The following is an 18,339-nucleotide window of genomic DNA, read 5'->3' as shown; positions in this document are numbered from 1 at the left end:
TCATTCCTCAAAATGTTTCTCTCACTTTTCTTTTGTTTGATCTCTGTCTTAATTTTATTAGCTTATACAAGTTATAACGCAAATTAACTGACGTGGACAGAAGCAATGGCGCTTCAAATTGTATTTTTCTTTATGTGTGAGACAGGCGTTCGCATTTTATCATTCCATCTCCTGTCACTGATTTTGACATTACGCCCATGTCTTACAATCCTGGTTACAATATTAATGAACATGAAACAGAAGCTGAAACTCTGATTTCTCACTAACAGAGATGGCTGTATTACTAAGGAACCCTTTGGTTGAAGAAATATGGATCAATAAAAGTGCCACTCTGGTTTGCGAAGTTCTGTCTACAGTTTCAGCTGGGGTAATCATTTCTTGGATGGTGAATGGAGAGTTACGGAATGAAGGCGTTCAAACTGAAACCGATAATGAACCCCAATATCTGACCATCAGCCGCTTGACCAGCAGCGTGGATGAGTGGCAGAGTGGGGTGGAATAAACATGCTCCGCAAACAGGAACAATCATCGACCCCAATACCAAAACGAACCAAAATGGCAAGAGGTTGGTAACAAAAGATATCCATTTGTGCATGTCAGTTTACCAAAGAGGACATAGTAAAATTGTCGGTAATTCTATTACAGTCAAACCAGTGAAGCAATATCTCCACCTCCTGCCACCATCACCAGAAGAGATTCAAAATGGCAGCTCTGCTACTCTGACATGTTTGATTAGAGGATTCTATCCCGACAAAATACGCGTTTTCTGGGAGAAAGATGGAGCTTCTCAAAGCGCAAACATCACAAATTTCCCCACTGCTCTGGAACAGGACCTGACCTTCAGTGCACGGAGCCTCCTCGTTTTACCTGCAGTAGAATGGAAGAGCGGAGTAAAATACACCTGTACTGCCTCGCATCCACTTTCACAGTCCACTGTGAAAAGTGTTATCGGAAACCCGAAAGGTAAGGACAGTGTTTTAGCAACCATTCTCACAATTAAAGCTTTGTGGTCAATATTAATACAACATGAAACCGTGTCCTAACTTTCCAATGTTCCAGCAACTTTAACATGCATAAGACCTCTTGGAATGAAATAACTTTAACACACTGTGCATGGTTGGGAGGTAAACAGGATAAGCAATAATATCCATAAAAGCGTGCATCCTCAATCAGTGTGAAACTTGTTGGCATAAGAATGGAGGGGCCCTCTGGTGGCACATTCGTCGTGTCTGCACCCTGGCCCAAGAGGCCCGCGTTTATTTCCCACATGCTACAGAGTTGTGCATTGGATTGTTTGAATAGGTTGACGAGAGAAATAAATTAACTAAAAATTTATATGAAGTTAAAGAGCTTCATTGCACGATTAAGTCTTGAAGGAGTACTGTCTTTAAACAACAATGAATGATGGTGAGAGGAAGATTGTGTCGACAAGATTTTGTGCTTTGTTTGCTTCAGTCACTGCTTCATGCTGCTCTTTTGAGTCTAGCTTGAGTGATTGCTGACAGTTAACTAAAAGGTACACAGAAATACAAGCATTTCTCGGAAAGTTGGACTAATGCGCGTGAATAACATTGGACATTTCAAGGATTACATTCTTTTGTCCTCTCACCCTGGATGTCAAAGGAACAGACAAATGATTCTGTTATTGACGAGAATAACTCATAAAATCTACTGAACTGGCTTTAATTCCTGCTGTCTTTTTAGTACCTGAATCTCACCCGAATGTCTTTCGGGCCGCACAAAAGCCCGTTCATGACATTAAAGAAACGAGTAGCAATACATTACTTTGCAACACTGATCGCTGATGCACGGGTTGTGAGCAAGGGAAATGATAAAGGACTATGATCAATTTCTGGTCATTCACTAGCGAATAATTATTGCGTAGACTTGTGTGAAACACCAAATGATTGACAAAAGGATGCCAGAGAATCACATACAACATTTAAAAAGAAGAAAGATACATCCCATCAAACACTGTTAGTGGTTCTGTCACAAACACTAAACATGATAAAATCCGTTTCGTGAGCACCAATGTACTGAAATAGAACACTATTGGAGGAGCGTTACTTTAGCTCGGCCAAGGATTCTGTGGAAGTTATACCAGAATAACTTATCTGGGTTCCGTACAGTCCCTTTGTTTTGTCTTCCATCTGAGGAATCTTGTTGAAAATTAACATAATAGCGCTTCTCCAAAGAGCTGCGAAGAAAGGGAGTCTTATACATTTGCATTTTTCTCTTACTGATTCACGAAGATTTATCAGTTCAGGTAAGATTTCTCAAGGAAGCTTGCCTACCAATACTGTCTGTGTATCAATATGAAATAGACAATAGACAATAGGTGCAGGAGTAGGCCATTCTGCCCTTCGAGCCAGCACCATCATTCAATATGATCATGGCTGATCATCCTTAATCAGTATCCTGTTCCTGCCTTATCTCCATAGCCCTTGATTCCACAATCCTTGAGAGCTCTATCCAACTCTTTCTTAAATGAATCCAGAGATTGGGTCTCCACTGCCCTCTGGGCAGAGCATTCCACACAGCCAACACTCTCTTTGTGAAGACGTTTCTCCTCATCTCTGTCCTACATGGGCTACCCCGTATTTTTAAGCTGTGTTCTCTGGTTCAGCACTCACCCATCAACGGAAACATGTTTCCTGCCTCCAGAGTGTCCAATCCTTTAATAATCTTATATGACTCAATCAGATCCCTTCTCAGTCTTCTAAACTCAAGGGTATACAAGCCCAGTCGCTCCAGTCTTTCAGCGTAAGGTAGTCCCGCCATTCCAGGAATTGACCTCATGAACCTACGCTGCACTCCCTCAATAGCCAGAATGTCTTTCCTTAAATTTGGAGACCAGAACTGCACGCAATACTCCAGGTGTGGTCTCACCAGTGCCCTGTACAGCTGCAGAAAAACCTCTTTGCTTCTATATTCAATCTCTCTTGTTATGAATGCCAGCATGCTATTAGCTTTCTTCACTACCTGCATGCTTACCTTCATTGATTGGTGTACAAGAACACCCAGATCTCTTTGTACCTTCATTGACTGGTGTACAAGAACACCCAGATCTCTTTGTAAATTCCACTTTCTTCTCAACTGTCGTGGAAGACATTCATTTGAAAATGTGATAGTTCTCAATTCTGAACTTCACTGCAAAGGTGTCCCTGTTAAAATCATCTCAGCCGCGCACAGGACATTCTTAAATTGCTGGTTTTAAAAGTCATTGATAAAACTCCAATTTCTGTTTATAACACACGGAGATGATTAATTTCATTCTGATTAGGTTTTATTTTCAAATACTATTCCCCCTCTATCATGTAGTTCTATTACTGAAAAGTATTTTTGAAGCAATTATCAACAAGATTCTTCAGATAGAGCAGATCTTTGTAACGTAAAATATGACCCACTTATTTAATGAAGAAATGGTAATATAGCGCAACTGAACTCAGGTGGCCAATCGACAAATCGATGTTAACAGTCTGCTTGGTTTAATAGAGATTAAGTGGACAAAACTAACTTAGAACGGTCAGAAGAAAAGCAAGCATTTATGCCACAGGGTTTGGAATGTGAGACAGTAGTATTAATCAACACGGGAGTATTTTCTGCAATACTTTCCTCGCCCAGGCAACCTGACAGAGGCACTGGCATATTTGAGGAACTGCATAAGATTTATAATATGCATACAAAATGAAATCATGCCACTGGAACTGCACAATTGACACGGAAGAGGTATTGGAACGTTCAGAGATAACTGGTTCTGCGAATGTAGTAAAGGTACTAATATTTAAGGTAATAACGCAAGCCGAAATTTCAGGAACCTTCTTTTCATTTGTAGTTTTAGTTCTGCATAAAGAAAGTAAGTATTACTGTGTTAAGTGTGACCATTTGGCTTTAACAAATCTATAAGCATGTTATTCCCTGCCTTATGCGTCCCTTTGAAGTCATCACGATACTGATAACTGCCAGTTTTGGTTATTCCCATTATCAGAATAGCGCTGTGAAGGTTATGTGCTTACAATATTTTAGGTTTTCTTGCTCAACACTCTTCAAAGACTAGTTAACTTAATAAAATAAAACATCATTTGACAGGGCTCTTGACTGCTTGTGAATTGTGCAGTAATTCACGACCAGTTTTTTTTCCAATCTAAGGACTTTGTCGAGCAAATAGGGCAGAAAAGTTAGTTTAGAGGAAGCTATCATTCAAAATGCAGGTTGCTAGCAGGTGAATTTCTCCATTAGTGGTCGGACACAATGCAAATAATTTTAGTTCTTGAACAGGAGACACTTATTGTACGTTTTTGTTCAGATTGTGTCAAATTCTGACAAATGCAGTCCATGTGGTACCAAATATCTTCTGGCATCAGTAACCGCAAAAAGTTGAAGTGCACAATACTCGAATGAAGATAATTAGACCTCAGTATACCCAAGGCAGAGCAATTTTCAAATTTTCAAATAGTGAAATTGCGTCTGTAATAGTCAGAGTGAATGCAATAAACACGAACAGAAGGGTATAGTATCTAATTAACTAAGCTGAAACTATCTGAGAAAACAGATACCAGAATGCAGTAAGTAAAATTATTCCCCAACATTTGTAGCATTTTGGGATTGATTTCGATATTGTAGCCTGACAGTATGCATTCCTTTCTCTTTTCAGGTTATTGCCATCAGACAGACATTTCTGTCAATCTACTGAAATCTCCATTTGACGAGATCTGGACACAAAAGACGGCGACCATTGTTTGCAAAATCATTTACCGCGACTTAGAAAACATCAACATTTCTGGCAAGTGAATGGGGCTGAGAGAACAAAGAGGGTCGAGATGGAAAATCCCGATTGGAATGGAAGAAAGTTCACCATTGTGAGAAATTAAAAATCATGGCGTCAGAGTGGGACAGTGGTGCTGAATATGTGTGCGCGGTAGATAGTGAATTACCAACACCAGTGAAAAACTCTATCAAGAAGGAAATTGGTAAGTGGGGATAATACTGCAATGAGAACAAAATAGAATCGATTTCAGAAATCTGACATTATAAAAAAGAATGTTCTACAGAAACCGAACAGGACTGGCAGAATCTATGGCGAGAAAAACCCAGGGTGAAACTTTCCAATCCAGTATGTGATTTTTTTCTAAGAAAAAAGTTTATGTTACTATGAGATCAGTCTGACTCATACACTAGTCCACCGGAAACAAATCCTGTCAATTCATGAATGTGTTACATTAAATGGCCAGAAGTCAGCAGCATCACCGCTGCACAGCACCACTCCTCGGATTTATTTTCAATTCAGGCACTGTCTGTGTGGAGTTTTCCCATTCTCCTCACACCTGCGTGGACTTCCTTTGCATGTTCCGGTTTTTGTCGACAGTCCAAGGATGTGCAGCGAAGATGAATTGGCCATGGGAAATATGTATTTGCGGTGACTGGTATTACTGGGTGGGTGTGGGAGGGATGCTCTTTGTAGGGAGGTTATGGAATGGCTTGGCTGAATGGGCTGTTTAAAACACTGTGAGGATTTCTGCGAAGTCCAATAGCCATCGCCCCTGCTTTTCTGCAGATGTATAATGACAAGCGTGAAGAAGTATAAGTATTGAATCATTTGCATACCACGAAAAGCAGTCCTTGAAAAATATATGATTGGTTCCAAGAATTAAACCAGAAAACCATGCGGCCTGAAATGCTGCAGCATTCACAGATATTTGCACTGTGTTACAGATAGGAAATATTTTATCAACCACATATATAACTGACAGTGTAATTGTGATGCAGACATAAGGCAGTCTCAGTTAAACAAACATCACTCTCTTTGCAGACGGCCAAATGCGTCCTCCTCAGGTTTATCTCCTGCGTCAATCGACGGACGAGATTGACACTGAGAATTTAGCGACCCTGATGTGTCTAGCCACCAGCTTTTATCCAGCTGACATTTATATTGGCTGGATATCCAATGACAACATTTTAGATTCCAGGTATTGGACCTACGTAGATAGCGAGGAGGGGAATGATTCCAATTTCATGACTAGCAGGTTGTGAGTCAAAGCGGCGGAATGGAACAGTGTCACCACTTACTCCTGCTTAGTGGGACACACATCCCTCAGCCGACAGTTAATCAGAAGTACAAATAAGTCTCATGGTAAACTGACATCAGTTAATGTTTCGGTCGTACTAAGTGACATTGTTAAAACCTGCACATAACTTGCAGTGATTGGCTAATAGTTTTCCTTAGATGGATTAATGTTGTTATGGCAATAATTCTTTCAGCAACCAAACCAATACTTTTTAAGTCATTTCATGCAACAGTCACATTTCTGATCAGTGAACACATTTTCAAAAAAGAAAATAGCCACAATTTGAAATTGTATGTTTTGTAAAGATAATTAAGCTGAGAATCTGAAATGCAAGGAAAACCTTGTCTTGTGAGTGTAACCGTTCTGAAGATCGCCTGAAACGTTTCATATCACGACTGAAGGAATAGCAAACCATGTTTAAGTGCGTATGTGGCTCCAATGATTGCAATAAATGCAGAATGAAATCTCTTCGACTTACTTATTCTTGGTTTGCATATATAATATTTTCAGAAAGACCACTTAGACGTTGATAAAAGTGTGTGTGCTATCTTTTTTTTTGGAAACGCCAACACTGCAGCACGTGCAGAACATCAGACCCATTCCAGTTCTCTCTGACTAAGCCACACTTATCCTAGACGTTCTTGGCAGCACTCTTCCTTTAAGCTGAGTCATTGTGGTATCTGTTGTTATACGAAATGACTGAAGTTTATGTGATGCCAACTTATTCAGTATGCGAATCAGCCATCCAAGTTTGTCTTCCCTTCATTTAACCAGTCCTGCCAAGTTTTCCACTATACAAACGTCCAAACCTAGTCTATAGATTTCGTGTTACATCCAGAGTAGGGATACATGCAGTCCATCCTGGTTATCTTCCGAAAGTAGATTCCACTTCGACACTGATACCACATAACTTTCTCACAGTCGTACATTTTTCCTCTTTGTCTAATATGTCCTAAGACATAAAACTGCAATCAAACAGCGCAGAGACCTAAATCATTGTCTTTTATTCTGGCGACAACCCAGGTTCTTCACACATCTGCATCATTGATCTTTTGGCCATATCCTGTGTTGGCAGTTGCTTATATTTCTAACTTGGCATCCTACTTAAACGGAATTTCTAAGCCAATTGCTCACTCTGATAGATGACTGTCATCTCTTCTGTTTTATCTGCTTTCAAAGAAGTGATGTCATTCAGGCTATTGTTTAGCCCGTTCGTTGGCTGTTATATATCTTCCACTTGTTGAAGTATTAAATTGACACAAAACGCAATTAAATGGCAAACAAATTTGCAGGCGTTCCCATTCATCCATCAACACTGAACTATTAAACAATGTCCATTAATGCTTTCCTCATAAAATTCTTATTGACGTATTTAAATTCCTCCACATTCTTTTCCACCACTGTTGGTGTAACCCCTTCTGAACCTATTTTCACTAAGTCTTCTGCTCCTATGTGATTCTGCCCTATGATACATCCAGATTTTACTTTTGCTATCATGGTGCTCATCCAATAAAATTCTGTCAGTTAAATTCATAACTGACTACCCTTACCTTCACTTAACCAGTCATTACAAATGATACAGTATGTCAACTCATACTCGCCCAGCATCATTACTGCATCAGCCACAAGGCTCTATGCTTATAACATCACCCATGTAGAATCTGCACGCTGGCCCTGACTAAGAGCATGCGAATTCAGAGTCCATCTAGACAATGAAAACATCTATTTGAAGTATTGTAAGTGGATCCAAATTTATGATCAATTAGCTGATCCTATCGTTGGTATAATAACATTGTGGCATTTAGAACCTGCGTACCAAAGAGACCATTTTACAAGTATCAATAGGTCTGGCAGTGTCTTTGCACAGAAATCAGAGTTAACGTTTTGTTCGAGTGACCTTCTTTAGAACCAATGAGGAAGGGTCACTCGATCCGAAACGTTAAATCTTATTTCTCTCCACAGATGCTGACAGATGTGCTGAGCCTTTTTAGCAATTTCTGCTTTTGTAACTGATTTACAAGACCCACTTTTTTTTGGTTTTATATAAAGTGTCTTACTGAAATTTAGCGCACAATAAGCTGAAACCAATGGAGCAATCTGATGAATTGGTTGACAAATTCCTGTCTAGGTTCTCTTGCATCCACGATGCTTCTTCATCCAAAAAGTCTACATTTTAAAATGAGAGAAGAATGTCTTTCGCTAAACATTTGCAACATTCCGAATCTACAAGACCCAAATTTCAAATTGACTATTCTGATCTAAGTGTTTAGTAAAATATATGTTCTGAATAATTTATGAAGTAACAGTGCAAATAAATGTGGTTCTGAAATGTCTATATGGTCACAAAAGCTGACAACAGTGTTCAGGTGTGAGATAGCACGCTCAGGTAATCGCCTTTGGTGAACATATATATCTGACCCCTGTTCGTGAATGTGATGAAACTTTGGACATTAAGCACTTATAGCTGTTACATGACAGGGGATAATCATTCTCAATACATTGTATCTCTGAGTGCGGCATTCTGCCATAATCTTCAAGGTGATATCTTTCCATGCTGTCGGGCATATCTGTGCGTGAATAGTTCTGTCCAATGTGATGTGATAACTGTTCATGCTGGATTAGTGATTGAAGAGATTATCTTCAATTGCCAGTTCAGTGTAACGGGTCATGCGACTGTGTTTGAGTGGGAAAATATCCATAACATTGTATGTGATATCTGGTTGGACAGTGGCTGGTTCATTATATTGGAGAAACACAGTGTTGTCTACCGTCCCGCAAGTCCATAATGATGTGGGTGTCAGTAACTAGAGTGGATTCATTAAGTCATGTTTCAGGGTATCTATTCATGTTTGACATTACCTGCGAACTGAAGAATGATGCAGCTACTGAAATTGAATCTGTATATCTATAATCTCGTGTGATTCGTTGACAATACAAACTGCTACGTTTTTGTTTGTAGTACGTGTTCACGCGAAAGAAAATCTCATTTATTGAGGGATCCGTGACTTTACCTTCTGGTTAGTTGGTGAACTGTGAAAGTCACCAAGCTATGACAGCTATTTGAAGCATTCGTTTTGGAACAGGCAGAGCTGCAAATACAGTTCTGGAGTTGCCTTTTATCTGCCTGCCAAGTTCTCAATCGAGCTCTACAGTGCCGAAATAATTGCTTGCCATCTGAACCAATCATTTTTCATAGTCTGTTCCTCGGTTACTCGATGCCAATTTATACAATTCACTGCAGACCTGATATCAGTTTGAATTGATTAAATTAAAATAATTTGCTTTTGCGATGAGATGGATGCTAGCTTCAGCGGTTGCTGAGAGTTGATATCAGATCAGTTCAAACTGAAATGGCAGTGTTAGACTAAAACCCTGGATGTGAACTTCGAATCCATTACGTGAAATAATTTATCCTGTGATAAGCACGATACTTCTGCGATCATGATTGTTTTGAATGAAAACTCCAACTGCCTAAATATATTTTGAGCTCTAATTTCTCTGCATTATCTATACTGCTGTGAATTCAAGACTTATTGATGACGGATATTATATTGGCATTAATTATGATTTATAATAATAATTAATAAAATATAAAGTAATTTTAGATGGAATACAAAAACCTTCATTCTACTGCTGGAATGTTATTACAAGTGAGTTATTATAAGGAACAATGTTTGTGCATTTGTTATTCCAAAGCTGTGTTACTGTTTATAAGAACACAATGTAAGTTTTTCAGCACTGTGAGTGTTACGTAACTATGTGGATTGTAATGAGAATGCAAGGGAGATCCAAGTTGCACTTGCCTTCAAATGAACTGCAACAGACATCCAGATTACAAATTTGTGAGATTGTCATACTGCCCGATGAAAATAGTTTGATGAAACTGCACAAATACTCCTAAGTAATCGAATAACGAGAGATTTATCCAGAATGTGCATGACAGTGTATGATTGATTTTTGACGCTCATGACATTTTTGTATATGTGAATGTATAGCAAAATATTCTGAAATAGATGATCCGATACTATCTAGAATGGCGAATCAGTCTCAAGTGGCTGAACTGTCTACTCCTGCTAGCATGTTTCCATGTTCTTATACTCACAACAGCAGAATTTAAAGAATCCAAAGTAATTAAAGTAAAAAGAAAATTAGGAAAGCACCTAGAGGATGAAAATAAATTATGGAAAGCTTAAGGAATACCTAATAATGTTTTCTTTGTGCTTTTTAACGCAAGAGAGTGAATAATGAAGGGGTTGGGCCGAAGAGAAATAGGCATTGTAACTGGTTCTTCCAGAATACTTAGTCTTCAGGAAGAGGGAGTTAATGCAGACAATATAATTTAAAAAGAATGCAGTAAAATATTAGGTGAAATAATCATGATAATGAAAGTAATGGAGGTCCATACTTCCGTGAAAGTGTATAAATATCTTGTGACAAAAAGAAGCCAGTGAGGAAATAATAGGTGTCTAAGTGATTATTTACCAATTCTCACGAAATGCATGTGAGCTGCCAAAGAATTATAATTGCAAGTCGACAAATGTTTCAGCCTCGAAAATGTTTTGATGGTGGACCATATTGCTGTCAGACAGTTATTCAGTATTCTGTGGATGCAGACACCAAAAGTTCATTATCCATCATTACTTTCGTCATCCTGTTTATTCTCAGTATGCTGTCCAGCACATTTGTCACTGTGCTTAAGGTAATAACACATTCTAATAGCAGTGTGACATTCTGCAAGTCCACTACGTTCGTAGCTGAGATGCTGCGAAGCTGCGCATAGTAATGCTTTTTATCTAACTGAAAAATAGTTAATCCTATACAAAGAATGACATTGAATTTAACAGATTAACTTCCATCTTGACGAAAAGTCATCAATACCATGATTGCATAGTGGAATGCAGGCATACATGAAAAAATGTTGGATTATGGAACCAAAATATGTCAGTAATGAAGTAATGCTTAATTGTTAGTGTTGACTCATAAAAGGACAGAAACAGTTTTAAAAGAAGAGTTGGCTCATAGATATTGTTCATAAGCTTGACACTGTGAAATATATTTAGAACTGATAGTACAAAAGTGAAAAATATATGGAAAGAAGTCCACAACTAGCTATTCCAAATAACTCAGCACGTTCAGGAAGGAATGAGGAAAATATCAGTTAATTAAGGATCAGTGGCAGATCAGTGTGATAAGATGGGAATAAGCATGGATATGAGAGGTGGCTTTACGTTTAATATGCAAGATTCTTCCATGACGTTATAGGATAAATGGAGGAAGGTTTGAAAATGACACAACAGCAGACGATATCCAACAGGTCTATTTGGTAGCACCAGTTTTCGGAAAGCTGCTCCTTCATCGGAGCAGCGCTCTGGAAGTAATGCTTCCATGTAAACCTGGTGGACCATAACCTGGTGTTGTGTGATCTTTAACTTTGCCCACTCTCGTTCAATATCGGCACCTCCACATCATGCAGAATGATTGTTTGTCCTAGTGGTATATAAACACAATCACAGAAAACACAAGAGGAACTTCGACCCGTTGAGTCTGCGGTGACCTAACTACTCTAATCCCACTTTCCCGCATTTGCATTGAATGTTATGACACTTGAAGTATTCATCCATGTTCACAATTAAATTTTGTAAAGTTTTTCGCTTCTACTACACTCAGAGGCAGTGGACTCCAAATGCCCACTACCGTCTGGTTGAAGAAATATTTAATGTAATTCTATCTAATACACTTGCCCTTCATTTCCAATTATGTCCTTTCCTTAGTGAACACTCAACTAAAGAAAATGAGTTTCCCATCGACCCTGTCCAGGCTGCTTATAGTCATATATATCTCAATCTCATCACCCATCAGTTTTCTCTGTTCATTGGAAAACAACTAGGATGCATATAGCATCCGTTCATAACTAGAGCTCTCCACCTCTGCATTATCTTCACCAAACTCCCTCCAATTCAAGAACATCCTTCCTATAATGTTGCGAACGCAACTACACATAGGAATTCAGCTGTGCCTTAACCAAGGGTTTGTATAGCTCCAGAATAACAGCCCTGCTCTTACATCTATACAATGTACTCTGACTAAAGCAAGGGTCCAGAATAACTTATTAAAAATAAAGTGGCCCTCGACTTCAACACAATTTTGAGGAGGTGGGTTAAATATATCCAACATCCTTGAGATGATGAAATAGTTCATCATTTCACTCCCTAATTTGTTAGTGCTGATTAATACTATTATCCCTCAGACTTCTGTACCGTGTGCCCATTATCATCATTAAATAATATTTGATAATGATGATGGATTTACCTCTTCAATAAATTAGTATCATTATTTCAGGAGTTATCCTGATTCAGTGCATTTCTCTCAGAGCTAATTTCAGCCACCCTCGGTAATTCATTTTCACAGAAATTCACTATGATCACTTCAATCAGCCAATATCCATTTGATGTTTCTTTTTCAGGCACGACATAGTTCTGGTGGCTGTGTTATGCATGCAAATATGACCAATATATCCTTCTTCTTCTGTGGCCTCTGCAACCAAACACAAAGTGAAGAATTCATTGTAACTATAACAGGATATCCCGCATTTTGTTTCCCCCACACAGCATTCAATTACAAATCAGTAATCTATTAACCAAAAACAAATACAGAATTTCTGAAAAAAGGTCACTGCAACTACAGTGTTAAATCTGCATTCTCTGTGCAGATGCTACCAGAGCTGATGAGTTTTTCCATCACTGTCTATTTTTGCTTATGATTTCCAGTCTTCACTGATCATCAGTTTTTTTTCTTTTCACTGATGAAAATGCTCTGTATGAGAAAAATAAATCCCGCATTGAAATTAATTGCTAAGTAAGTAGGTGAAGATCTCATTTCACAGGGCAACCTTTTAAAATAGAGAAGAGGTTTCATAGTTTTTTTAAAAATATTCAAGGAGTATTCAAGAAGCTTATTATAATTTTTCATTTTAACCTCTTTTGTTAAATGATACACACACAGGCATAAGGTGTCTTCAGTTCATTCTTTCAGCTTTGCTAGAACATTGAAAACAGTTTTTTTCCTGGATGTTCCCGCTCTAATTTGAGAAATTGAATTCTCAAGAGTTGGTCGTTAAATGCTGCAGGGTGTGCTTTTGCATTTTTTTCATTAGCTGACCTCTGAAACATATTATTGCACCAGTATTATTGAACTAATGATCACGTTGTCAACTGCAAGCTCAGTTTTCAGTGAGGCCGTTTCAATTTGCAGGCAGAATGATGATGTAGAGTGAAAATTATTTTAATTAATTTAATAACAGGGACTTATAACTTGCTGATGCTTTGAACCCAAACTTGATCTGTCTTCGTTAACTGTAAACAAACTTACATTTGCCCACATGGGCCTGGACCTAAGTTTATTTCCTTGTACTCGTTTGCTTTGCTAAATTGCAAGGGAATTTCTCTGCACAGTATTTGCATTGCTACTGAACTTAATCTTTTCTGAAAATATCAATCTATGCTCCAATTGTTTTTCTTCCAAGTCCAAATTGCTCTTTGTTCTTTGCATACTTGTAAAAATGTCGAACCAGAATTGATATTATCTGGGCATGGGTCAATCGTTTCCAGATCATAAAACAGAACTCCCGATTTCATAAATATAGTCTGCTATTTGAATTCTGCGGATGTTTCAGATTATTAAACATGCTTACACGTTTTCTGTCTAAATTATTGGGCGTTTGTTCCTTGTAGGTAAATTGAACATCACTGCTGAAAACCATTACATCTGATTCCACTGAAAGCTTGTGAATGAAGCTTCATCAGATGCTGATTGCAAATGGTACTGAATTGACTTTCTCTCTGAAATTCAACGGCTGTTCCACAGCATCACTTCAACGTGCCTTCCTATGTAGTCTCAACAAAGGAATGGGAACTGCTTGCACGTTTTCCGTCATTAGCGTTTGCATTCACGCTTTTTTTAAAATGTTGGTGTTAAAGAAATTCCTAGTAACTGCTACAAACTGAGAAAATTGTATAAGCTGCAGACAAATTTTTGAAAGTTGCCAATTGTGGGTAACATTTTCAAAAAGTGAAAGTGTTTCTTATGTAACTCACTTGTTAAAGATGACTTCAATGCATCTTTGAGACGAGTAACCAGAGAATCTTTACAAACAGATACGCGGTCAAACATATCATTCTTACCCAAAAGCATTAGATAGATAAAAGCCCATTACTTAACAGAAGATAAGTCATTACTACAGATGCAGAAAATGCATTATCAAGAAACAGTGCTTGAAAAGACTTGAAAACAAACCTAGAAGTGTGAACATTTTTTTCACCACTGTTGTCATTAATTACCTGGCAGTGCGAGCCAAAGATTTCCTCAGTTTGGCATTTTTATTTGCTATACACTAATGTTATCAGTGCTGAATTTGAGTAATCGTTTCATTTGCTGCAAGTAACTGAGTAAGTGCTTAAGAATATCTTTAGGATATTTCGAGATGCAGAGCCCAGAGAACACTTTATACAAAGTCATGAGTGAAGCATCCAATTTAATTCCACCTTGAAACAGTCCCAGAGCTTCACATTCTCGTAGAAATCTTATGGATACTGCACATTGCCACTACTATCAGTAACGACATATATGGAGAAATGCATTGCAAATATAATTCGTTCTTTCAAACCATGGTTACGAATTACCAGCAACATTGTTGTTATGAGATAATAGTGGTTCAAAATCAATTTCACGAAGGACTATTTTCCAACATATTACAAAATGAATGTCTTTCTACTAACAAAGACCAAACAAGTCAACCCGATGCCAGGTGCTGTGTAACATCATAGCTAACATTTAAATGACAGATTTCGCTGCTGTTTATTTCGCTGCAAACATTTCAATTTGCGATGAAAGTGACTCATTATAAGAGAATAAATTTCATTTTGAGTGCGTCAGGGATTCATTCTTGAAACGAATGGGCCATTCAAACCCTTGTAACATCTTTATCATTTGTTTGCTCAGTACCTCTGTTCCCATGCGTTTTTTCCGAGCCTTTGAATTAAGCTTATTAACAATACCGTAATTATTGTGATTTTCATTAAAAAAATCATGAATTGTCAGAAACAGTAGAAACTTGCACGCATTTCCACAAACTGTGGAAATGTAATGATGCCACGAAGAGATGTATCTGTTGTATTCTCATTTAATTATTGTGTTATATGCTGTCAAAGCAGAAGTTTGAAATGTACTTGCTATTATCTACTCCATATTGCCATTCACTTATGTTTTGCTGAAATCCTGGCCTGAAATCCAACATATCTTTTTGAAATGGAATTTAATTCAGTTCTTTCCAATGTCTATGTTAATAATCGCCTGTGTTCGCCTAATAAATGATGTTCCTTTTGCAAACAAAGTCAAATTAATCAGTTTTTTAAAATTTAGCAACCATCGTTCAGAGCTTTATTCATTTACTTTCAATGTTTACTGGCCGTAGCACACGACAGATTGAATCAATACTTATTCCTGTGAATGGGCAGGACTACAGCTCTTATTGTCCATCTGCAATCCCTCCTTGCGAGATTATATTTTAATTCTGTCTGCAACAATCAATGGTATATAGGGGATTGCACAAAACAGGTCAGGATGGTAAGTGAATTGAAGGGGAATCGGCAATCGCTGGCTGATCCCATGCAAATAATGACCTTGGACTTCTAGAGTGGAGAGCAACGTGGTTCGGAATTTATCATACAATAAAGAAAAGGGATATAATGTTATTGAATTTGTGTGACGACCTTTGCTCATCAACGGCATCCAGTCTTCAGTTCTTCATTCTTCATGAAAGAAGGAAATAATAACATCTTTCTGTATTGAATTGGACGCTCTATTCAGTAATAAATGAATCAATTAGTGAAAACTAATTAGCACACCCTGAAACCTTGGCACTGGATATTATGGATCGTGTTTAATTAATTGTTATACATTTTATGAATGCAATTGCGTTTATTGTTGGGAGAACGCAGATGTTTGGAATTCTGCAATGGGCCATTCCTGTCTTCCAAATGCTGAAGTGTCAGATCAATAAATTTGGCCCTAGCTGAGTTACTGCTATCCCAGAACCGATATCTAAAATTATTTTAAATGTATTTGGAACAATCTGATAAGATGCCACCCCAAAATGTTACTGCAATTAGCTACATTGTCAATTTTCAGTAGCCTTAGACACATCGTCAATTTCCAATGCCACATCTTGCAATGACAAGAAAGGCTGAGAGTCCAAAGACTTCTTGTCATCATTAATCAACTCAGTCTTAATGTAATCCCTCACTACCTTATGTCCGTAGTTTTAAGGTAGGCCTCACGTTAGCTGCTTTCAACGTCCTAAAGTTTGCAAAATAGCTTCATTTCATGCATTTCCTGAGCATTGCAAATGACTCAAAAACACTTGCATCAACGTATTAAGAGATGGAAAATGGTATCAACTTACAAAATCAAATTTGAGTCAGTGATTTACGGTAGTTATTGGCTATGCATTCATTCAAACATAATCAACGTTATGGGAACAGGTCAAAGTGATTGTCCATTATCCATCATGCGAATAAAACCGTCAATATTATACATGAAATGGCTTCCCATGGTTATCATATTTTAGAAGAATATGGGCACAAGTGACATTGGGATTCGGAGAAGTGATTTTAAAACTGTACAGAGTCCAATACACATATGCAAAACAACTGAATGGGTAACACCAATTTCTGTAATCTGAAAACAACGCAAATAAATTTAAGGAACAGTGAGATTGAATCTACCGTGCTATGTCACTGATTGGGGTGACAGTCAGATTATGCTAATCATTGTCCGGTTTCATCAAACTGTTTCTTACGAATTATAGAAGACAAACGACAAAAAGCTCGCAGATGTGCCATACACAATTCGATCCTCCACTTCTTGCAGTGAAACGGGCGAATTCAGTTCAGTAATTCAAAAGCGAAAATCAATTAAAATTGTTCAGCTTTATATTGCAGAAGATACCTTAAATTCACGATTTTGTCTATACTTTGAATCTAAGCCATACGGTGCTGCATAATCAGAAATCAGTTCATAATTTGTTGCCATAGTCCACTTCTGTAAATGAGAATGGGCTCACGGAACAGCAATTCACTCCACCTAGAAACTAACGCTAGCTATTGCATGTTTGAGGAACAGGAGAAGCTATCTCAGATTGTAGAGACAGTATATATGTTCAGTTAGATCGCAAATAATCTCTCACAAAAAAATTAAAACCTTAATTCTATATTCTTTGACACCTTTGATAACACATATCCATCGATCTCATTGGGAAAGCCTAACTCCCCAGTAGCTATTAGCTTTTGAGAGTTAGAGGCACAATGTGTGTGATAATTATTTCCAATTTGGTTCCAGAATGGCCAATGTACAATTTAATCAATCACGAGCTTATTCTGTAATAACGAAGTCAAATCTTCTGCATGCAACCATTCATCAATCTAATATTTACATCAGATCACTACCAATCCATCTAAACTTAGGAGAGCACACCCAGGTCTTTCAAACCTGTTATCAACATTTAAGTATTTGAAGACTGTTATCATTGTATAACATTTGCAGCATCGAGGTTCAAGACGGACCTTTTAGAGAGTCCTACACGTGGATAGCTCCTTTGTTTCTGCAAAATTATACGCATAGAATTTATTTTGATTTAGACATTGCTAAAGATATTTCTTTTAAATCGTGGAGGCGAGTTTTGTTTTACACAGAGTTCCATGTCTGGGGCTTTTGGAGAGGACTCCACATGGACGAATTTGCAGTGCGTTTCTTTTTCATCAGAAGTTAGAAAACTGGCTGTTCGACGAATTCCACAGGAGTCGTTTTCATTCAATCATTTAACAAAGTGGTGATTATATATAAGATTAATACATCTGATTTTAAAAAAAAATCTTATTTTCTGCATGCTTGATATTAACTCTTTGGTGCAGGAAAGTCGTTTAATTTGTGATCAAAGTGTCAGTGAAACCTACTTTTCTTAAGCTTAATGACGTCGAGAAAATACAATAGACAGAGATTGTAGGCTAATTGATTTAAAGAAGTGATTAAACAACAAGATCACTCAGAGAAATCGGTGACTGTCAAGAAAGGTAAGAAGTCACTTCAGAATTGTCTTGTGGCTTTTTCTCTCTCAACCATATTCTCAGTTTTGGGTACTGTTGGAAAGTATAGTCTCTACAACCAAAATAGATGAGCAATGAAATTTTGGACACGAAGACTGAACCTTACGAAAAAAAAT

The 18,339-nt window shown here is 37.8% G+C and overlaps 1 pseudogene; it reads left to right on the top strand.

Annotated features, from left to right (window-relative positions):
- Window positions 1–271: 271 nt before the first annotated feature.
- On the top strand, window positions 272–6,192 carry LOC122543450 (Ig heavy chain C region-like; annotated as a pseudogene).
- The last annotated feature ends 12,147 nt before the right edge of the window (window positions 6,193–18,339 follow it).

The sequence above is a fragment of the Chiloscyllium plagiosum genome, unplaced genomic scaffold (genome assembly GCF_037043375.1).
Source record: "Chiloscyllium plagiosum isolate Xiang-an unplaced genomic scaffold, Cpla_swu_hap1 HiC_scaffold_27, whole genome shotgun sequence".
In the NCBI taxonomy this organism is placed as follows: Eukaryota; Metazoa; Chordata; class Chondrichthyes; order Orectolobiformes; family Hemiscylliidae; genus Chiloscyllium; species Chiloscyllium plagiosum.
The sequence above is the reverse complement of the archived record's forward strand: the minus strand, read 5'-3'. Positions and strand labels throughout refer to the sequence as shown.